Here is a 21,069-nt window from a genome sequence, read left to right on the forward strand (position 1 = left end):
AGTCTATGATGAGTCTGGAATCTTGTTGATTTTTTCACGGCTTCCTTAATGTTACTTGCATCAAAAATGCAGTAACTTTAGTGGAGTTGTAGAGTTTACTTAATTTTTGCAAATATTTAAAAACAATAATTAACAGTGCAATTTAGGTGAAATAGCAGTGGTAAGTTTCCAATTTATAATTATTACTATATTGAACGTCTCTAAAAATAATCTGTTAAAAGCTTAAAGCAGTAAAATCAATATGTCACTTAAGCGGTAAGAAGAGGGAAATTGTTATGTGTGTTAGGTTGGGAATACTGAATGTGGAATTTTAGACTTTCCGCGGATTGGTTTTGTGCGGAAACCAAGCAAATACGCACTATCTCGCACAAAGGTATATTACATATGCCCTATTTTTTCTACATTTGTGTCTTTTGTAACTTCTGAGAAAAGTGCACATGAAATTGTAAGAAATGGAAGTACAGTTCCCCCTTAACCAGTTCTCGGTTACTAGAATGGAACGTAACTTCTCTATCACGAAACCTCGTACATAACATGGTCACTTTTACTTTCAGTCATCAATAATTCTTCTGTACCAAGTGCATTTCCTGTGTTTAAATATTACATCACGTTCTTAAATTGTTTGTTAAATTACTCAGCTGTACTTCCTGCATTTGTCAGTACATAAAGAGATGAATCTCTGACAATGAAACAGAGATTTGCAATAAGGCGTGATTAAAAATGTACAATCATTTGACGTGATGTGGAATGTACGGTAATCTCACTCCTGCTCGGAAGTTGCCCCATTGGATTTATTGGTACTCTTTGATATTAACTGCAATATACAAGTATTAACTACAACATGAGCTAATAAAGTTTGTATGCATACAAGTTTCAAAGGATTGTGTGGTATTAGTGCTTTGTACTCAGGTTTATGCAATATGTTTGCAGTAAGGTTATATTTTGCGAAGCATGATTAAAAGGATTTATTATTTTACAAAGGCAGAGTATATTATAAACGCAAATTTTAATTCAATACATCAAAGTTATAATATGTAATTTATATAAAGAGGTGTAGTGTCTCTGTGGTAGACGAGTGATCTAGGCCTTGTTTTTACCAAGAAGGCGGCCCCAGATAGAATGTGGTAAGGACTGGGGTTTCATTATTTAAAATAGAATTATAATAGATCACATCATTGTGTTATGTTGTTTATTGAAATTTCTGGCTTTGAGCCAGAGGCCGATTTAGGGTCTTATACGCGCAGAACGCCCTCTCCAGTCATTCTGCATAAATAGCCATATAAATATATTTATACATATGAAACTATTTCTGGCATAAGTGCCAGTAGGTGTGTGAGTGCAGTGACTGATTCCTTTTATTTTGTGTAGGCCTAATTTGTTAATTTGTAGGGGAGTAATTAATATCGATATAATATACATATGGTACATATCAGGAATGGTGAACGGGAGAAGAGTTCGGGGTAAAAAATATCACCTGATGGACAACGTTAATGTATTATTATGGGGGGATTAAGAGGAAAGAAAGAATTTGGGAAGAATGAAAAATGCTGGGTTTGCATTAAAGACCTGCTCTTGGGCAGAACACTATGTATGCATGCATGCATATTTACGTACCAGATATTTTTTGTTGAGATTTTAAAGTTTCCCCTTCCGGTGGCAGAAGCGTCTGAATGGTTATGGAGACTTTCATGGGGTAGAGTTATTTTATTGATCTGCCTCTCTGTTGCTGTCGTGTGTCCTCTTAGACTTGTGATAGAGTTTTAATTTTAACACACAGTGTGTCCATTTTATTTCCTTACCGTCGAAATAGCACTTATCACCACAATTTATTTTGGCCATTAAACATAAAGTTTTAGGCTTCGTCAGAATACATTGAAAAACAGATAGGCTAATACATTTAAAAAAACACTAATAAAATAAACAGTGAATAATACAATGAAAACATGAAATAATTTGAAACATTTAAATTTCACTCTTAATGTATTAACTGTAACTAATTGCAATTAAACATATTTATTAAAAAACAATTTCATACAAGTTTGTGTTCTAAAACTGAGCAACGGGATAAAAAGGATTATTTAATAACCAATTGTAAAATCTAGTTTTGAAGCTATTGATTGGTAATTTGTAATATTGACTGGGATTTCATCCCCATTATTGAAAAGTTTGTGTTGCTCTTGTGTAATCTACAATATGGTACAGTTTTATTTTCTCTTACTATGTTTCAGAACCGTTTCAGGCTGTTTCCGGCCATATTTTTGGTTCACTTTTCATTTTTGGTACTAGACCATTTAGGTAAATAAGACATTTCGATCCCACAAAATGTTTGGTACAGAATTCTTGGTAATAAGTCATTTCCATACCACGAATTTTTTGGTACAGCACTTCGTCATTTGGGTAACTTTATTTTTTTTCTCACTGTTTTGTTTGTCATCTTTTTAAAAGTCATGTTGAAGTTAAAGTTCAGATAAGTTTAATATATTGTGGCCCCAGGCCAGAATATTCTGGTCGGGTCAGGGAGTTGTGCGCGCATCTAGCGAGAAGGAAGGCGCGGGGAAACGAAAACTCGAGCTTCGGTAGGAGCTATAGCGCGGTACGGAGCGAGGGGAGAGAATACGGTGACGGCGCGCAGCGGAGAGAGCAAGGGAAATATCTAGAAGCAGATCTCTCTCGAAGATTCCGAAAGCCACGCGAATCGATGATTCGCTAACAAGTGGTTTATTAAATAAAAGCGCGAGTGAGTCTTTGAAGGTCAGTCAGTGAGTCAGTCAGTCTTGAGTCTTCAAGTCTACAAGTGACTCTTCGAGAGAAGGCCGGGGTTCGACGTGTAGTGAACTTGAGTGAGTCCGTAACATTGGCAGCATCCAGGCGAGTGCGGTGCATCCGGAAGACCTGAGTTCGATGTGCAGTGAACTTGAACAGTGAGCTAGAGAAACTACCAAAAGCAAGTGAACTGTGAACTGAGAACTCACAGTTTTCTTCTGGACATAGTGCTTTGTGAACATTAATTGAAATTAGGAGTACATTGTTGTTGTTCTCAATAATACACGTGTATTGTCATTGTCGTTCAGTGGAGTGTTGCTGTGTTGAGTCGAATACCCATTGCTGTAGGGTGAATTATTAAGAATAAAATTCACATTGTTGGCGGGCGTGTGGTGGCTAAAGCAGAAATAAACGTCATATTATGATAAGGAAAATTATATTACAATTTCAGTCAACAACTTATCAGATTGGTACAAAAACAAGTTTTGTTACAATAATCACATCATAATTCTTGGTTGTATCGACGAATATTTTCGATTTTACAGAAAATCATCAGGTGGAAAAGCAATAAATTAGACAAGGTGTGTGGATAAGCTTCAGGGCTTCTACCGCGTTGTCTTGGTGTTATTGGCTGACGTTTCGACCGCTGTGTTGTGGCCATCTTCAGAGCAGTTGTTGGATAAGGAAATAGTCTGCCAGTACTTATATATATAGTAGCCTCGATGGGGGGGAGTACTTGCTGTGATAGGTCGTAGGTTCTCCTTCTGGCATCTGATTGGTCCTACGTGGTCCAATCCGTTTGAGGTCTATATGAAGGGGAGCATTCATATTAAATACTGGCTCTCATAAGGTCCGAAAGAATGACCTTGATACCGTGCCCGATGTCCGGATGAAGGGGGGAGGGAGCGCCGCGTACATGTGGAGACCTGGTTTCTCGTTCCTAAGTATAGGTTGTAGGAACGAGAAACCAGGTCTCCAGGTCAGCCAATAACACCAAGACAACGCTGTAGAAGCCCTGAAGCTTATCCACACACCATGTACACCAGCCGCGGAAACCTACGCGAACACTTAATAAATCTTGACAAATTGAACACAAGTGAAATATAAAATATAAAATCCATACTTAATGAGGAAACCAGTTTAGAAACACTATCATATGTCAAAGATTTAAAAACAACTTATAATTCAATGATAACCTGCATTAAAGAGATGATGCATATGCATATATATCTTTTGGATGTTAATGATTGCAATCATTAAACTTTCAACATACACTTATCTTACATTTTAACACTTTAATATTTCGGGGATTATACCATATACAATGAATGGCTCAACTATGACCTTAGCGCAAGGGAATTACGTCCATCTTCGTGCACTGGCGTTCAAAGATATCTGACCCCTATTAATCGATAGTGATCGATAATTTTTTCTTGGAAGCACAGTCTATTATATGCAGTCGCGAAGCTCAATATGTTGTAAATATGCAAACATTAGATAGTTGCTCACCACTAGAATCGCTAATATCGCCTCATTACAGGCAATGCAAAATAGTACCGTCACAGTCTATTGTTTCTAGCACCCTCAAAACTCAAGCTTCGTGACTGTATATAGTAAACTGTGGTGGAAGTATGACTTCTTTAGTAAGTAATTCTATGATTAGATGACAAAGATAAAAGTCAGTATTGCCATTAGTACACAAAAACACCCGCATTTTAGAATTCAAAATTTCATCCCCCTCTAATGGTAGTGAAAATCACTATGCTCAGCGGGAAACCGTTGATACTATTAATTTTATTATGAGAATAATTTATACTTAATATCACCTTTTCTACCATAAATTTTTACCCGTCTCAATAACAATGCCACCTATTGAAAACTAGCGGAACTATTTCAAAGTTAGTCAATTTATTATACTGTATCTTTGGCTCTGACTTAGATCGTGGTTAGAAAATTCGCCTACAGGATATAAAATTCTAGATTAGATATCTTTGAACGTCAGCGATGGTATAAGGGAACTTTCTAACAATGGGATGACTCAGAACCAAAGATATAACAAATGGACAAACTTTGAAATAGTTCCGCTAGTTTTCAATAGGTGGCACTATTATCGGGATGGTTAAAATCGTGTTCGGGAAAATGATGATGTAGATCAGGGGTTCTTAACCTAGGGGTCGCCGTGGCTTTCGGGATGGGTCGCCGTAGCTTCCCGAAAAATAGAATTGAAGAAATGTTATTTGAAGTGCTTGGGATTATGATTATATTTTATAATTATTTCTTATGAAATATTACAACTCTATATAATAAATAATTGCTACAATTATTTAGACTACTTGTTTTTATTAAAATAGCACTGTTTAACTTCAAAATAGGTCCATGGATCGCGCAAATTTTTCGCCCAGTTAACTTTGGGTCTTAGGCTAAACCTAGTGTTGTTTAATAATCACCTGAGTGGGTTAACATTTTGAATTCTATAATACGGATATTTGTGTACGATTGGCGACACTGACTATTATCTTCGCCATCTGTTAATAGAAGTAATAACTAAAAAGACACACTTACACGAATAAATTATCGGTCACTATCGATTTGTAGGGGTTTTGTATCTTTGAACGCGTGAACACACTCCACCTCAAAGGAAATAGAATTTTCTGTAAACTCTAGCAGATAGCCGACAACATTTTCACCAATCATAAAACATAGCTATCCTGATTGATCTTCATAATAAGTAACTAGGATTATTTTCTTTCAGGGTACAGTAATAATAAAATACTGGCGATTTCTAATTTTTTTCTTTCTTTTTTCGTCCGGTCCAATTTTCTCAGGAAATATTTATCAGAACTTAATGAAGACTGTGTACATCTTATTTGTTAGTAGCTTGATATTGGAGGTGAAATTGACATACTCGAAATTATTATTTTTTAATTTATTCATTAACAGAATGAAAATTGTTGTATTAAATAGTTAATTAAAACAAGATAATTAAGACTTTGTGTCAAAAATATTTTCACTTGCAATGTCAAACTATTTATAAAAATATGTAGGCTATAAAATTTTTAATCAAGTTCTAACAAATACTACCTGATAAAATGCTACCAGAAGTTTACTCCTGTGTGTAAGGGACAAGATGGATGAAATTCCTAACTTCTGTAGTTTTTGAGCTAGTTGGTTCATTTTTGGCACACATATTCCATATAATTATGATATAATGTATACGTGCTACAAATTTTCTTGCATGTCACCCAGATATTTTATGAGTTATGCCCTTTTTTAAAAAAATTGGTTTATATTTTCAAAATCTAGCCTTCTTACAAATTTTAAGTACAGTCTATGGTCTAGAAAAAGATTGCTGTATATTTGACGTACCTAGAAAAGCACTAAACATCCATATTTTAGAAATACATTATATCCTTAGAATAGAGAAAAAATATATATTATTTGTCAAAAGTTACTTTTTTAATTTTCTAGTACCTGTTGTTATAAAATTATTATTTTTATTTAAAAATTAAATTCAGATATCAAAAATATGATATTCTGATTTGTTAACCATACTTCATGGAACATGCAGAAAATTTTTAAGCTTTATGGCTTGAAAATTATAGAGGCCTTTAGATTTTGAATATGTAGGAAGGAGCAAAAAATTTAATTTTAGAAAAGTCTCTTTTAAAATATACATCCTAGGCATTTAAAGAGCGCAGCGCTTTAAATATGGCGTAATTAATGACAGTTCCAAGCGTCACAAGTGGCTGAAACTTTGCAGACTCACACATGGGATCTATAGATTAATTTTATGCAATAAAATGAAAACCAAATTTCTGACCAAAAATGGCTAAAATGTCCCGATCTCTTCCCTTAAAGCGAAGTTCTACTGCATTTTTGTAATTTCCACAATGTCAATTGTGCATCAATGAGATATTTCTAAAATACATATGCACAGTTTTTCTCAAATGTTTATGTTGAAAAATGTTCCCAGAAAAAAATATAAATTTTTGGTTAAGGTGATTTACATTTTAGGAAATATTTATCTGGACCTAGCATAAAGATAATAATGAATTTTCAAAACATTTAAAGTAAACCAAGATTCCCCTAATGAAATGATGCATTGTTTTTTTCCTGGTCAATATACTCCATTAGTAACAAAAATAATTTAAATATTTTGATTTTATAATCTTTCAGTTTGAGTGCCCGACATAGAAAACACAGCTTTCTTAATAGAATAATAATTACACACACACACACACACACACACACACACACACACACGTGAATACAACATTTCATGCAAAGACCTATTATGGATATAGGTGCAAAGTTTTATTATTCTAGGTGGAGTCATTCAGAAAAAATGTTACTTCTAGTAAATTTAAATATAAAACACTCTACATTGAATTAACAAGAGAAGATAAATATTACTTCATCATATGACTTATTTTTTTTCATAATATGAAGAAAAAAATAAGCCACATGATGGAATAATATTTATCTTGTCTTGTAAATTTGATATTTGACTTATCTTGACTTTTTTTCAAAATAAAAGTGAACTCAAAATTCTAAATTGAGTTTAAATTCTGTTCATAATAATAGTCTGAATATTACAGTAACACTTATATTAAAAAAAAACTGAATTTGTAACTTCGAATAGAAATCTTCATTAAAATATTCTTCAAGAAACCTTGGATGTTTTGGAACCACATTTTAAAAAATGAATAAAATGACCAGAAATGATCAAAATTTAGTACTGTTCCTCTCTTAATTATTATAAACTGAAAAAGGATAAATCCTACTTCCTTATTGTGGGTATGAATGAAATAGTTTGTGGAAAGTGTTTATTATATGAACATTTGTTGTGTCTTTTATTTATTTTAATTTTAATAGTGGACTTCTTTAATATAAGGTACGAGAATTATGATAAAGTGTTCTATAGACAGCAAATAATATTAAAAAATCAAACTAAAATCAAATTATTCAACGTTTTGGCGTGTTTTTAAATTAGGCGTTCGTGTTTGTTAAAAACTATAGAATTCTTTTAATACAAAAATATTTTAAATCAAAGTGTTTCGTGTGTATATAATTTTATCAGTAGGGTCTGTAATATTATTGGTGAAAATTTTGTTTTTCTCTCTGCTCTAGTTCTGTAGAAAATTAAATTTCTTTCGAGGTAGAGTTGAATATATGGAACAGCTGGAAAACTCTAGCAAGAATCCTTAGAAATCTCTTCTTATAATAATACAGCTGTCTCTTACAGTTCGAGGCGAGTAATGTTATCTATATCACAATTTATTAATGGGTAATTTCTTTAGAGTCTGAAGAACGTTGAGCCGCAAAGGTGGGCCGAGAATGCGTCGTTAAACGCGTTGGCGGGTGGGGTGGGTAGTATGCTGGCCTGCCGCTTAGGCGCCGGGTGCAGTATGCGTAGTATTCGCTCAGAGCGCCGCGCCACAGTCGACTCCTGGCTCTCAGAGCTCAAACATTTGCCGGTCAACCGCGAGCGAAAGATCCCCCACCGACTCGCCGCACGTAATATTTGGCCTCGCACCGGGCGAGAGCCGATTTTCATGTCTTCATGGGGTTGAGTATTATTGTAGAACAGTGACGTCATGATAAACAATAATATTGCGTGTTTTGGTTTGTGGAAAGTGTTCATTATATGAACATTTATTGTGTCTTTTATTTATTTTTATTTTAATAGTGAACTTATTTAAAATAAGATACGAGAATTATTATAAAGTGTTTTATAGACATTAAATAATATAAAAATCAAACTAAAATCAAATTATTAAATGTGTTGGTGTGTTTTTAAATTAGGTGTCCGTGTGTGTTAAAACTATAGAATTCTTTTAATACAAAAATATTTTAAATCAAAGTGTTTCGTGTGTATATATAAATTTTATCGCAAATTAAACTTTTTTCTCCTAACATAATTAAACTTAGAAGAAAATAATTCGTATTCATATCACGACCTAACCTTACTATTAGGATTGTTCAAGTGTTACATTTAATTAACGCTGGAATCGTGTGCTACGAACTTCCATTTTCACAATTGAATTAAATCTAGAACATCTTGATGTGAGAGTAGCTTGTCTGGTGGTCTCCATTGATTGTTCCAGCCTCTCCTATAACGTCATCTGCGTCAGAATCAACGAGCTGTTGGTAAGTGTGGATCTGTTCAAACATGACCGCAGTGGTTTGTGATTTAAGAGCCACCAGGTAAACCTCTTGATCCAACCCACATGTCCCATTATGTGGTCGTATGCACTTGCAATGCTAGTCCTCTCCGTTACTGACCTAACCGCACTGTACATCTGTGTTGCAGATAATATTACATAAAACTCATAGAGTGAAACTGTTTATACAAGGTCGTAACGAAACTGGTATTACTTAGAAGTGCTTTATGGCAATACATGTATGTATGTATGTATGTATGTATGTATGTATGTATGTATGTATGTATGTATGTATGTATGTATGCATGCATGCATGTACCTTTTTTTGAGCAGCATGTTCCATTACAAATGAGAAGCAATACTACATGCCTAGGTTTACCTTCAAGTACATAATCCATTTACATTATATATTATTATGTTGCCGTTCTAGATTAAATATGGATTAGTGTAGTTCATGTACTATGTGTAACTGCCAAGATAATATTGGTGCTTCTTAATCTAACTTATTTTCTTATTCCTAACCTATGAAGTACAAGAATCTATTTACATATTCTAGCATTTAAATATTTACAGTATTTACATATTTACTATCTTTTTGATGAGCCTATTTTCAGATAAATTATATTCTCTAATATTCTAGCTTATTTACAGGATATAAGTAACCTATTTTGGACCCTTATCACTTAATTCTGACTTTTAACCTCTTTATCTTCCCAAATAACTTATCCTTGTATACTAGCCAACCTAATGTAGTTGTTCAAAGTCTATACTATTTGCAAACTTTATAAAATATTTTACATAACTTTTCACTAAATTTGTCTTGTCTTGTATGTATGTATGTATGTATGTATGTATGTATGTATGTATGTATGTATGTATGCATGTATGCATGTATGTATGTATTCACACTAAAAATGTGTAAATATCCGGTGGCAGTGGTAAGTAATTACGCTCAATAATGACAATTGATAATAAACACAATTAATAAAAATACAGTTAATAATAAATTAATAATACTACTACTAATAATAATTAATATCAATAATAATAATAATAATAATAATAATAAAATACTTGAGTATTAGTGAGATCTCAATTTGATTAATTCCGTCTAATAAATTTCCATGTAAGTGTATACCCTACTATTACTACATGGCCAATGGATTTGTTTCAGAGACATTATTTCTGAATTAGTTATGTTATTCCAAATGCCGAGTTATTTTAGAATAAGGTGTGGTGGGCAGGGCTGCCAGAGTGGGTGATTTATTGCAATTTAGGCTAAATAAAAGGGTCAATCGGCTGGTAATAAAATTGTCGAGTCGCCTTTCAGGTTATTTCAAATATGGAAAGCTCGAAATTAGGCTATATTTGATTTCATTGTATATGTTTACAATGTATTATTCATAGGTCTGCAAACCATATTTTAAAGCCGGAAATTATTTTTTTCTATTTTTTTATTATTTATATTTATTGTTGACAATATATTTTACAACATGAAAGGATAACATTGAAATGAATTTGAGGGAGGTGGTATATGATAGTAGAGACTGGATTAATCTTGCCTAGGATAGAGACCGATGGCGGGCTTATGTGAGGGCGGTATTGAACCTCTGGGTTCTCTAAAAGCCATAAGTAAGTAAGCCTATACAGTATATCTTTGCAACATGCCTCGCATTTTCTTCATCTATGTATTCCATGACCAATACCTTACATTGTGACGCCATAAAGTCCACACCTGTGGAGTAACGGTTAGCGCGTCTGGTCGAAATACCAGGTGGCCTGGGTTCAATTCCCGGTTGGAGCAATTTACCTGGTTGAGGTTTTTACCGGGGTTTTCCCTCAACCCAATATGAGCAAATGCTAGGTAACTTTCGGTGCTGGACCCCGGACTCATTTCACCGGCATTATCGCTTTCATCTCATTCAGATGCTAAATAATCAAGATGTTGATAAAGCGTCGTAAAATAACATTCTAAAATGAAAAAAATAATAAAATGTCATAAAACCGAAAAAAATGCCATTATCACTCGCGGCTCTTTTATTGTGATTACTGTAATCTATTTTTATTATTCTAGTGCTGACTGCTAATAATATTAGTGGGATAATGGGAAGACACGCCTAATATGATAAATAATATCGCAAAGCCTGGGAGAATTTTATTGAATTTAAAAATAAGTTAAAATTCTTCATGTGTAATTATTGTCATTACCAAATTGCATTGCGTTCAATTCCAAATTCGAAAAAGTAAAGACGATGCGGCTTACTTTCAAATATTGGGTATATCTTTAAAGATAATATAGGCCTAATAATCCCTGTGATTATAGTTAAGGCGACTTTAAGCTACATGTAACTAGCAAATAGGCGATTGGCAATACTGAGGTGGATTTTTTTTTTGTAGGATAATATAGGGAAAAATAGACTGATACGTTACGTTGAGTTTGGATTGCATTTTGACGTCACAGAGAAAAGTTGTTGCATAAATATTTTTGCTAATGTGAATTCATAATATGATCATGAAATAAAGAGAAGAAAGTTTCTCCCACATTGTATTATTAGTAATGAGATATCACATTTCTACATTAAGCTGTAAAATTTATTTATTTTTGTATACAGTATAGGTTATATAGATTTTGTATTCAGTGCTTTCTTGTTAATATAAAATGTGCAACCGGAGGTATGAAAGAGGTTCTACAATTTGCATTTATTGATCTTAATTAAATATTGTAACATTTCTGTGGAAAGTCAATGTGTGCCAATTTAATTTTTAATCATACGAAAGTGAATATTTTATTCGATCGGTTGGAATATAGTTAAACCGATATTTCATGAATTATGTATGATTTTTCCACTGTAAAATATTAAGCCGCTCTTATCATCCAGTCTGCTGTCCAAAAATCTGAAAGTTAGAATTTATAAAACAGTTATATTACCGGTTCTTCTGTATGGTCGTGAAACTTGGACTCTCACTCTGAGAGAGGAACATAGGTTAAGGGTGTTTGAGAATAAGGTCTTAGGAAAATATTTGGGGCTAAGCGGGATGAAGTTACAGGAGAATGGAGAAAGTTACACAACACAGAACTGCACGCATTGTATTCTTCACCTGACATAATTAGGAACATTAAATCCAGACGTCTGAGATGGGCAGGGCATGTAGCACGTATGGGCGAATCCAGAAATGCATATAGAGTGTTAGTTGGGAGACCGGAGGGAAAAAGACCTTTAGGGAGGTCGAGACGTAGATGGGAGGATAATATTAAAATGGATTTGAGGGAGACCGGAGGGAAAAAGACCTTTAGGGAGATCGAGACGTAGATGGGAGGATAATATTAAAATGGATTTGAGGGAGGTGGGGTATGATGATAGAGACTGGATTAATCTTGCATAGGATAGGGACCGATGGCGGGCTTATGTGAGGGCGGCAATGAACCTTCGGGTTCCTTAAAAGCCATTTGTAAGTAAGTAAGTAAGTAAGTAAAATATTAAGCCGCTAAACTAGCGCAGAGTAGTTGAACGTACTCCGTTTATACACCTTCAAGTGTTTAGAGATCCCTCCTCTGTCATACCAGCTTAACTTTGGTGACTTTACGAAAGTTTCACGCTAGTGTACAATCACACTATGCCTTGCATATAGGAATCTGTTACAGGTTAGATTGGGTTAGTTTAGGCTTTTTTATGCCTTGCATATACGAATCTCTTGCAGGTTGGGTTAGTGTTTTGTTTTGCCTTACATATACGAATCTGTATAGGATTGTCCAAGTGCATGGCTAAGGCTAGCGAATTTTTATTTTGTAATGTTTTCAGTATCGCGGATTTTAACTTCCGAAGTCAGTAGCATTAACTAGGCGCTAGCTTCAAACTACTTATTAATTAATATTCTCATGGAATTTGGGTCAGTATATGAAACCGGTGCCTATCCAGTATCGTTATGCACTTGGGGAGCTACGATAGTTAGCGAAATTCCGTCACGGAAGTCACCTATAACGTCCGGGGGGAATCATCGTGCTAACCACACGATATCTCAAATTTGGTTGGATGATCGTTCACCTCTGATTAGGCATGTGGTCGTGATGCCAGTAGCCGCCTGGTTGGTCTGTAGAGCAGTGGTGCCACGGGTTATTATTATTATTATTATTATTATTATTATTATTATTATTATTATTATTATTATTATACCTCCTCTATGCAATAAAATACCATTAGAAAAATCGTTTCGTAGCTATTTAGAATGATTTTTAAATATTTCTTTCCACACAGGCAATATGAAGCGAAGTTAGCCCTTAAATTGGCAAATATTAATTTCTCACACTAGTTTATTAAACCTTGTCGGACCGTAAAGAAAGCAACTATCGCAATGTCCATATTTTATATGTTGTACAATATTATAGTATTGTAAAATTTTAATTTTCCTACCAATTTTTTTTCTCTATTGTTCTATTAAAATTCTAACATATAGCCAAATAACGTGTTGTATCCTATAGGATACATTGTCAATTTACGATTAAGTATGCTATATTACTGAGGTAGCATATAATTCAGAATTTATTGCGCTGCGTACGCCATTCGTAATCTTTATCGAAAGTACTTTCTTTTCCTTCCGGTTACAAATAACAACCGTCTCGATTAAAAATGGGACAAACTAGAATGTGGTAACAATGTTATATTTTGTATTTCCTTTGAATATTAACAGAAACAACTCAGAAATATAAGTAAAAGTTTAGTTAGGACTGGGATATTTAAAATAATAATAATAATAATAATAATAATAATAATAATAATAATTATTATTATTATTATTATTATTATTATTATTATTATTATTCACCTGACACAATTAGGAGCATTAAATCCAGACGTTTGAGATGGGCAGGGCATGTAGCACATATGGGCGAATTCAGAAATGCATATGGAGTGTTAGTTGGGTGGCCGGAGGGTAAAAGGCATTTGGGGAGGCCGAGACGTAGATGGGAAGATAATGTTAAAATTGGATTTGAGGGAGGTGGGATATGATTGTGGAGACTGGATTAATCTTGTTCAGGATAGGGACCGATGGCGGGCTTATGTGAGGGCGGCAATGAACCTCCGGGTTCCTTAAAAGCCAGTAAATAAGTAATAATAATAATAATAATAATAATAATAATAATAATAATAATAATCAGTATCAGTGTCACCTGGCTGCTGACCTCTGACCCATGTGCCGAAGAAGAGGTAAATGACGATTAGTCATGTAAATTAACTCACAAATAATCAAAATTAGGGAATATTACTTCTATAATCCACATTAATTATTAAATTTCATTGTTTCAATATTGATAATAATAATAAAATAGTGTAATATACTACTACTACTACTACTACTACTACTACTACTACTACTACTACTACTACTACTACTACTACTACTACTACTACTACTACTACTACTACTACTACTACTACTACTACTGCTACATTGTGTCAGAGGAAGAACAATTTGTTTGTATACATCTTATTAGTCTTATTAGTATAATGTATAATGTATAATGTAGCTAGTCAGCGATATATGCAATAAAGGAGGAATGAAACTGGACACTCTAACCTATTATCTCCTGGCTTAGTTACCTCATGAGTTATGCCTTATTGGATCTCTTATGAGGTTAAAACCTGTCTTCGGATAGTTGGCTAAACAACTACTACTATATTAGTATTATTTCCATTATGACTTTGTAGTTAGAGTACTTAACTCTAGATGGCTCTTATAGTAGCCTATTTGTAAATAAATATTTCTATTTTTATTTACGAATCTGAATGAAATACAGTAGATAAAATTTGGGCGAATAATATGTGTTATTTATCATATTTAATTTATTTTACTATCCTATTCACAAAATAATCTTATTGAATATAAGTGAGATTTTCAATTACTATAGGCTAATTCAAGAACATTTCGCCAGCGAACAGGGATTACATACTGTAGAATGGACACTGAGCGAATATTTCTGTTCTGTTTTTCTGTGCGCATACGGTCCGTCGGCGTACAGTTCCACTTTCAAGCGCTAGAGCTTAGTGTAATCAAGCACACGCTAGAAGTCCTCGATAATAATAATAATAATAATAATAATAATAATAATAATAATAATAATAATAATAATCATAATAATCATAATAGGCCTAATAATAATAATCATCATCGTCGTCGTCACCGTTATCAATTTTGCGTAATTGTGTTTTATTCAGACTATTATATAATATCTTTTACTTGAATCAAGTAAAGCGATCGGTTTGGAAGTAAATCCCGAAAAGACAAAGTATATGATTATGTCTCGCGACCAGAATATTGTACGAAATGGAAATATAAAAATTGGAGATTTATCCTTCGAAGTGGTGGAAAAATTCAACTATCTTAGAGCAACCGTAACAAATATAAATGACACTCGGGAGGAAATTAAACGCAGAATAAATATGGGAAATGCGTGTTATTATTCGGTTGAGAAGCTCTTATCATCCAGTCTGCTGTCCAAAAATCTGAAAGTTAGAATTTATAAAACAGTTATATTACCGGTTCTTCTGTATGGTTGTGAAACTTGGACTCTCACTCTGAGAGAGGAACATAGGTTAAGGGTGTTTGGGAATTAGGTGCTTAGGAAAATATTTGGGTCTAAGCGGGATGAAGTTACAGGAGAATGGAGAAAGTTGCACAACACAGAACTGCACGCATTGTATTCTTCACCTAACATAATTAGGAACTTAAAATACAGACGTTTGAGATGGGCAGGGCATGTAGCATGTATGGGCGAATCCAGAAATGCATATAGAGTGTTAGTTGGGAGACCGGAGGGAAAAAGACCTTTAGGGAGGCCGAGACGTAGATGGGAGGATAATATTAAAATGGATTTGAGGGAGGTGGGGTGTGATGATAGAGACTGGATTAATCTTGCACAGGATAGGGACCGATGGCGGGCTCATGTGAGGGCGGCAATGAACCTTCGGGTTCCCAAAAAGCCATTTGTAAGTAAGTAAGTATTATATAATATCACAATAGTTCTCTGAATTATCCAAAGGAATGAGAACTAGCTTGATGCTTGAATAAGACTATTTCGCGAATAATAATAAATTAATAATAAAAAGAAGAAAAGATAAATACTGGATCATTAAATAAGATATTTCAGTTCCTAACTTAATAAGTATTGGCCGGCACAGCATTGACCTTATGAAATTCATGGGTGTACATTTGACAATAGCTTTAGAAATTATAATAATTGAAACAGCAAAATTAAATACATATTTTGGGTTGTAATATTGAGCTACTTCCATTGGGTGAATCATCGACAAAATGAACAATCTCATGATATTTGAATGAGACGAGTTACCGAATACATATATTAGGTGATACGTAATTTATAACTTACAGAAACAGATTATATTATAAGAAATATAATATTTTAGCATACAAGCTCTTAGCCCGGAAGCTCTGTTTCAACAATATAATATTTATTAGGTGCAATTCCTAGCACAGCCATCACGCAATATCATGGCCCACTGTATAGTTAAAGAAGCATGAAAATATGTAACATCTGAACATCAGGTGCGACAAGATATTAAACAAATGCGCATCAGGTGTGACAAGATTGTTTTCGAGTAGATTACAGTTGATAGATGGCTTTGATCGGTTAAAACTCAATAGATTGTTACACTCCATTAGTGCATTGGTACATAAACAAAATCGCCATACTAACGTTAGGCTCGCGTAACTAAATATTCATAAGCCGTTTTCTTCCGTTTTCTTTATTGTTAATTGAATTTCATGATTATAGTTCAGACATTGCTAAATCAATTCACGGTTTCTTACCAAAGAAATCGGATTTCTGTTCATGATATGCAGTTATGAATTTGACAGATAGAAGCGCCCTTAAGATAGTTGCTGTAGGTAACCACTAAGTACTTTGGTATTCTGTCGTCAATCTTATTCTATATAATTTCTCTATCTAGAGTCCGCCGGCGCACAGTGGTCTAGAACAGGCCTGCACAAGGTTTGCGCTCTCCGAGCCGGCTCACAGCTCATGAGCGGAATGCAGATATTAGCTGCGCTCTGTATAAGGGTGAACGGAAAGAAGGGGTGATCTCGTACAAAATATACACAAAAGGAACTACTATTACTAGTGTTTATGAAATGAATTCCCGTTCAGTGTTTGCAAAACTATCTTAGACTATTATTAATTAATAAAGAAATATTTATTTTACAGAAATAATAGAAATTCTATAGCTACTTAAAAGTACAATATCATTTTGTTATATTTTTATTTATCTGTACATCAAAACAAAGTGTTATACTGTTGGCAGCTGAAAGGAACAGTAGCCTACTGATCGTAATGAAACATTAGTTTCAGATGTTCGATGTCTGCCTTTATTAAAGTTGATTATAGAAAACAGTAGCTCACAAATATAAATGTTGAGCCAAACATAGCAATCATTTTCACAGCCAGCCTGTGTAGTCGTGGACATTATTGCTAATGTTTAGTCTTGTAAAACTCAACCAGGCTAGTAGTAGTATTCAAACGATCTTTAGCCCTTAGGTCACAATGACATCAATAAGTTCGAGCTGTAAATCGTTAAATGTTAAATGTTATGTTTTATTTAACGACGGTCGCAACTGCCGAGGTTATATCAGCGTCGTCCGTGTGCCGGAATTTTGTCCCGCAGGAGTTCTTTTACATGCCAGTAAATCTACTGACATGAGCCTGTCGCATTTAAGCACACTTAAATGCAATCGACCTGACCCGGAATCGAACCCGCAACCTCGGGCATAGAACTAATTAAGAAAGTACCTCTGATAAGACAATGTATTTCAAATTCATAAAAAATAAATACCGACTGTATATACCTCGAGTAATAATGCAGTTTTCAATCCTGAACCTTTTCACTGCGATCTTCAGCAACAAAACAATCGTAAGTATCTTTGTGCGAGATCGTGCGTATTTGCTTGTTTTCCGCACAGAATCAATACGCGGTAAGTGTGAAATACCACATTCAGTATTCCCAACGTAACACACATAACAATTTCCCTCTTCTTACCGCTTAAGCGCGACATTCATTTTACTGCTTTAGGCTTTTAACATATTATTTTTAGAGACGTTTAACATAGTAATAATTATAAATTGGAAACTTACCACTGCAATTTCACCTAAATTGCAATGTTAATTATTGTTTTTAAATACTACTACTCCACGAAAATTATTGCAATCCTGATACAAGTAACATTAAGGAAGCCGTGAAAAAATCAACGATATTCCAGATGCAGATGTTATTACTGCAATATGTTATATAAATAATATCGTTAAAATATTAAAATGAAAAATAAATCATTACATAACCTTACCGTTTGTTTTAAGTTCGCATTTATAGACTGGGGGGAAAAAAAAAGACAGACGCATATCACGGCCTGCTGGAGTATAGATATTTTTGTTTTCTAAAGTTGCCGTCATTAAACAGAAACCAAGATGGAGATTTCATTGCAACTAATTAGAATTTTGTCTTTCAGGTACGTAATAAACGATCTTCGCACAAAATAATGTACGAGACACGAGCGGTATGTTTGTTTTCATGTTCTCGGAAATTAAAAAAGCTCAACTACGTTTCGCTTTTTCAATCTTTTCCTCGAACATGAAAACGTCAACATACCGCTCTTGTAACGTATATTACTATTATGTCTGGACTCGTAATGATGCATGTATGTTATGTTTCTTTCTACCTTTCAAAATGTTGTGGCAGATAAGGCACTGAGCATTTACTCCAGCAGTATGAAAAAATAAGCATTTTCCCATGCAACATTGAAAGAATTTGCCTGATGATCACTTTTCCGTCTTTTAGATTCCTCCATACTGTACTGTAGCAGTAGGTAAGCAACGTGAAACAGTTCCTGAGAATACGCACTGCACTCCACTAGATAGCTGAGTGGTCGTTTCCCTCTCCTCTACCTACATCAAGTCTAAGTCATTCTGACGTATCTTCCTCTCCGTTTCGACGAGCGGTAAACACAGCTCTCCCGCTCCGAAGGAGCGCGCGCGCTCGTTGAGCGCTGTTTGTGCAGGTCTGGTCTAGAATGCAAATTTAGCGGGACATATATTAATAACCAAAGCTCGGAACTTGGGGACTTGTGTCTTTGCACGTGGCTAAGCGACCGGACTTCAATGTCAACAAACTCGCGCTTCCAGTACGGAGGTACTGTCAGGTTTGTTATAAAAATGGTTTCTGTCTGGAACAACATATTGAGAGTATTATGGTAGGTTGAAACACGTAATTTTATAGCATATATATATAATAAAATAAATATGAGAAATAGATTAAATTTACTGTTCTGCTCTATACATTTTATTACAGTGTATGACTACATACGAGTACATTCGAAGATTTTCGAACCCATAACTTCTTTGCATGTTAGTAAACATGATTTGAAACGAGAAAACTTATTTCCACATCACATGAATTGACGGGATCAAACTTAAAATACTTTTCTCAGAAATAATTTTCAATGTGTGTGTACTACCGGGGCAGGTCCCTCTACGACTTCATCCATGGCTATGGACAAATCTTCCACCAATTTAAGGGACTGGAATGTCTTTCAATGAATGCCCTTTTCCAGCCTCTGTTTGTGTGTGGCACAACTTACAAAATGTAAACTCTCCATTCGAAGAAAATAATGTATCTCCTCCGAATTCCTCCACGAAAGTCTGTACCTAAAATTTAAAAAATTGTATTTTCAAAGTTCTATAATAGCCTTTCAAATAACACGTATTTTCTAATTCCTGAAACATACCGTTTACCTGTAATTATCTTCGACATGATACAGTTTCGTCGACCGTCTTTCTGTTATTCAATGTGGCCGCTTTCTTAGTACACACGACTGTCCCTGAGCATTTGCAGCGTGAGCTTTGTGTACGTTGTACCTGTAACCTTACTCATGCACACGACACACAAATCCCCAAGTTCCGAGCCAGCTACCTAACAGGTTTTTATGAAATTTTACACAGTAGTTACAAGTAGCATATATGTTTTGTATGCAAGTTCTTGTTACGTTGGTATAAGGGGAACTACCCCTTATAGGGGGCACAAAATTAGTAACTTTTCTCCTATCTCACAGATTTTTATAAAAGTTTACAAAAAATTTAAAAGTAGCATATATGTTTTGTATACAAGCTCTGATTACGTTGGAATAAGGGGAACTACCCCTTATAGGGGGTGCAATTAGACAAAATTAGTAACTTTTCTCCTATTTAATAGATTTTTATGAAATTTTACACAGTAGTTACAGGTAGCATATATGTTTTGTATGCAAGCTCTCGTTACGTTGGTATAAGGGGAACTACCCCTTATAGGGGGTGCAATTAGACAAAATTAGTAACTTTTCTCCTATTTAATAGATTTTTATGAAATTTTACACGGTAGTTACAGGTAGCATATATGTTTTGTATGCAAGCTCTCGTTACGTTGGTATAAGGGGAACTACCTCTTATAGGGGGTGCAATTAGACAAAATTAGTAACTTTTCTCCTATTTAATAGATTTTTATGAAATTTTACACAGTAGTTACAGGTAGCATATATGTTTTGTATGCAAGCTCTCGTTATGCTGGTATAAGGGGAATTACCTCTTATAGGGGGGCGCAATTAGACAAAATTAGTAACTTTTCTTCTATCTCACAGATTTTTATAAAATTTTACAAAACATTTACAAGTAGCATATATGTTTTGTATACAAGCTCTGATTACGTTGGTATAAGTGGAACTACCTCTTATAGAGGGGGCGCAATTAGGCAAAATTAGTAACTTTTCTCCTATCTGACAGATTTTTATGAAATTTTACAAAACAGTTACAAGTAGCATATATGTTTTGTATATAAGATCTGATTACGTTGGTATAAGGGGAACTACCCCTTATAGGGGGCTTATGTGAGAGCGGCGATGAAACCCCAGGTTCTCTGAAAGTCATTTGTAAATGCAATATTAAGTGTCGTAGTAAGCAAGTTATTAAAAATGTTGTTCCAATAATAATTTGGTTTACTTCATGTTTGGCTGAAACCAACCGCACTCCATTTGATTTTGCTGAGGGTGAATCAGAGTTGGTTTCAGGTTTTAATGTTGAATATAGAAGAGGTGGTTTTGCATTAATTTT

The 21,069-nt window shown here is 34.3% G+C and overlaps 1 protein-coding gene across 3 annotated transcripts in view; it reads left to right on the plus strand.

Moving 5' to 3' along the window:
• The first annotated feature begins 8,210 nt into the window (after positions 1 to 8,210).
• LOC138696857 (zwei Ig domain protein zig-8-like) overlaps positions 8,211 to 21,069 on the plus strand; it is a 1,911,002-nt gene continuing 1,898,143 nt past the window's right edge. For all 3 annotated transcript variants that reach the window (XM_069822306.1, XM_069822304.1, XM_069822309.1), the window contains exon 1: positions 8,211 to 8,913. The gene's annotated coding sequence lies outside the window, so the exon portion shown is untranslated. The remainder of the gene's footprint in view (positions 8,914 to 21,069) is intronic.

Source organism: Periplaneta americana, chromosome 3 (assembly GCF_040183065.1).
Source record: "Periplaneta americana isolate PAMFEO1 chromosome 3, P.americana_PAMFEO1_priV1, whole genome shotgun sequence".
In the NCBI taxonomy this organism is placed as follows: domain Eukaryota; kingdom Metazoa; phylum Arthropoda; class Insecta; order Blattodea; family Blattidae; genus Periplaneta; species Periplaneta americana.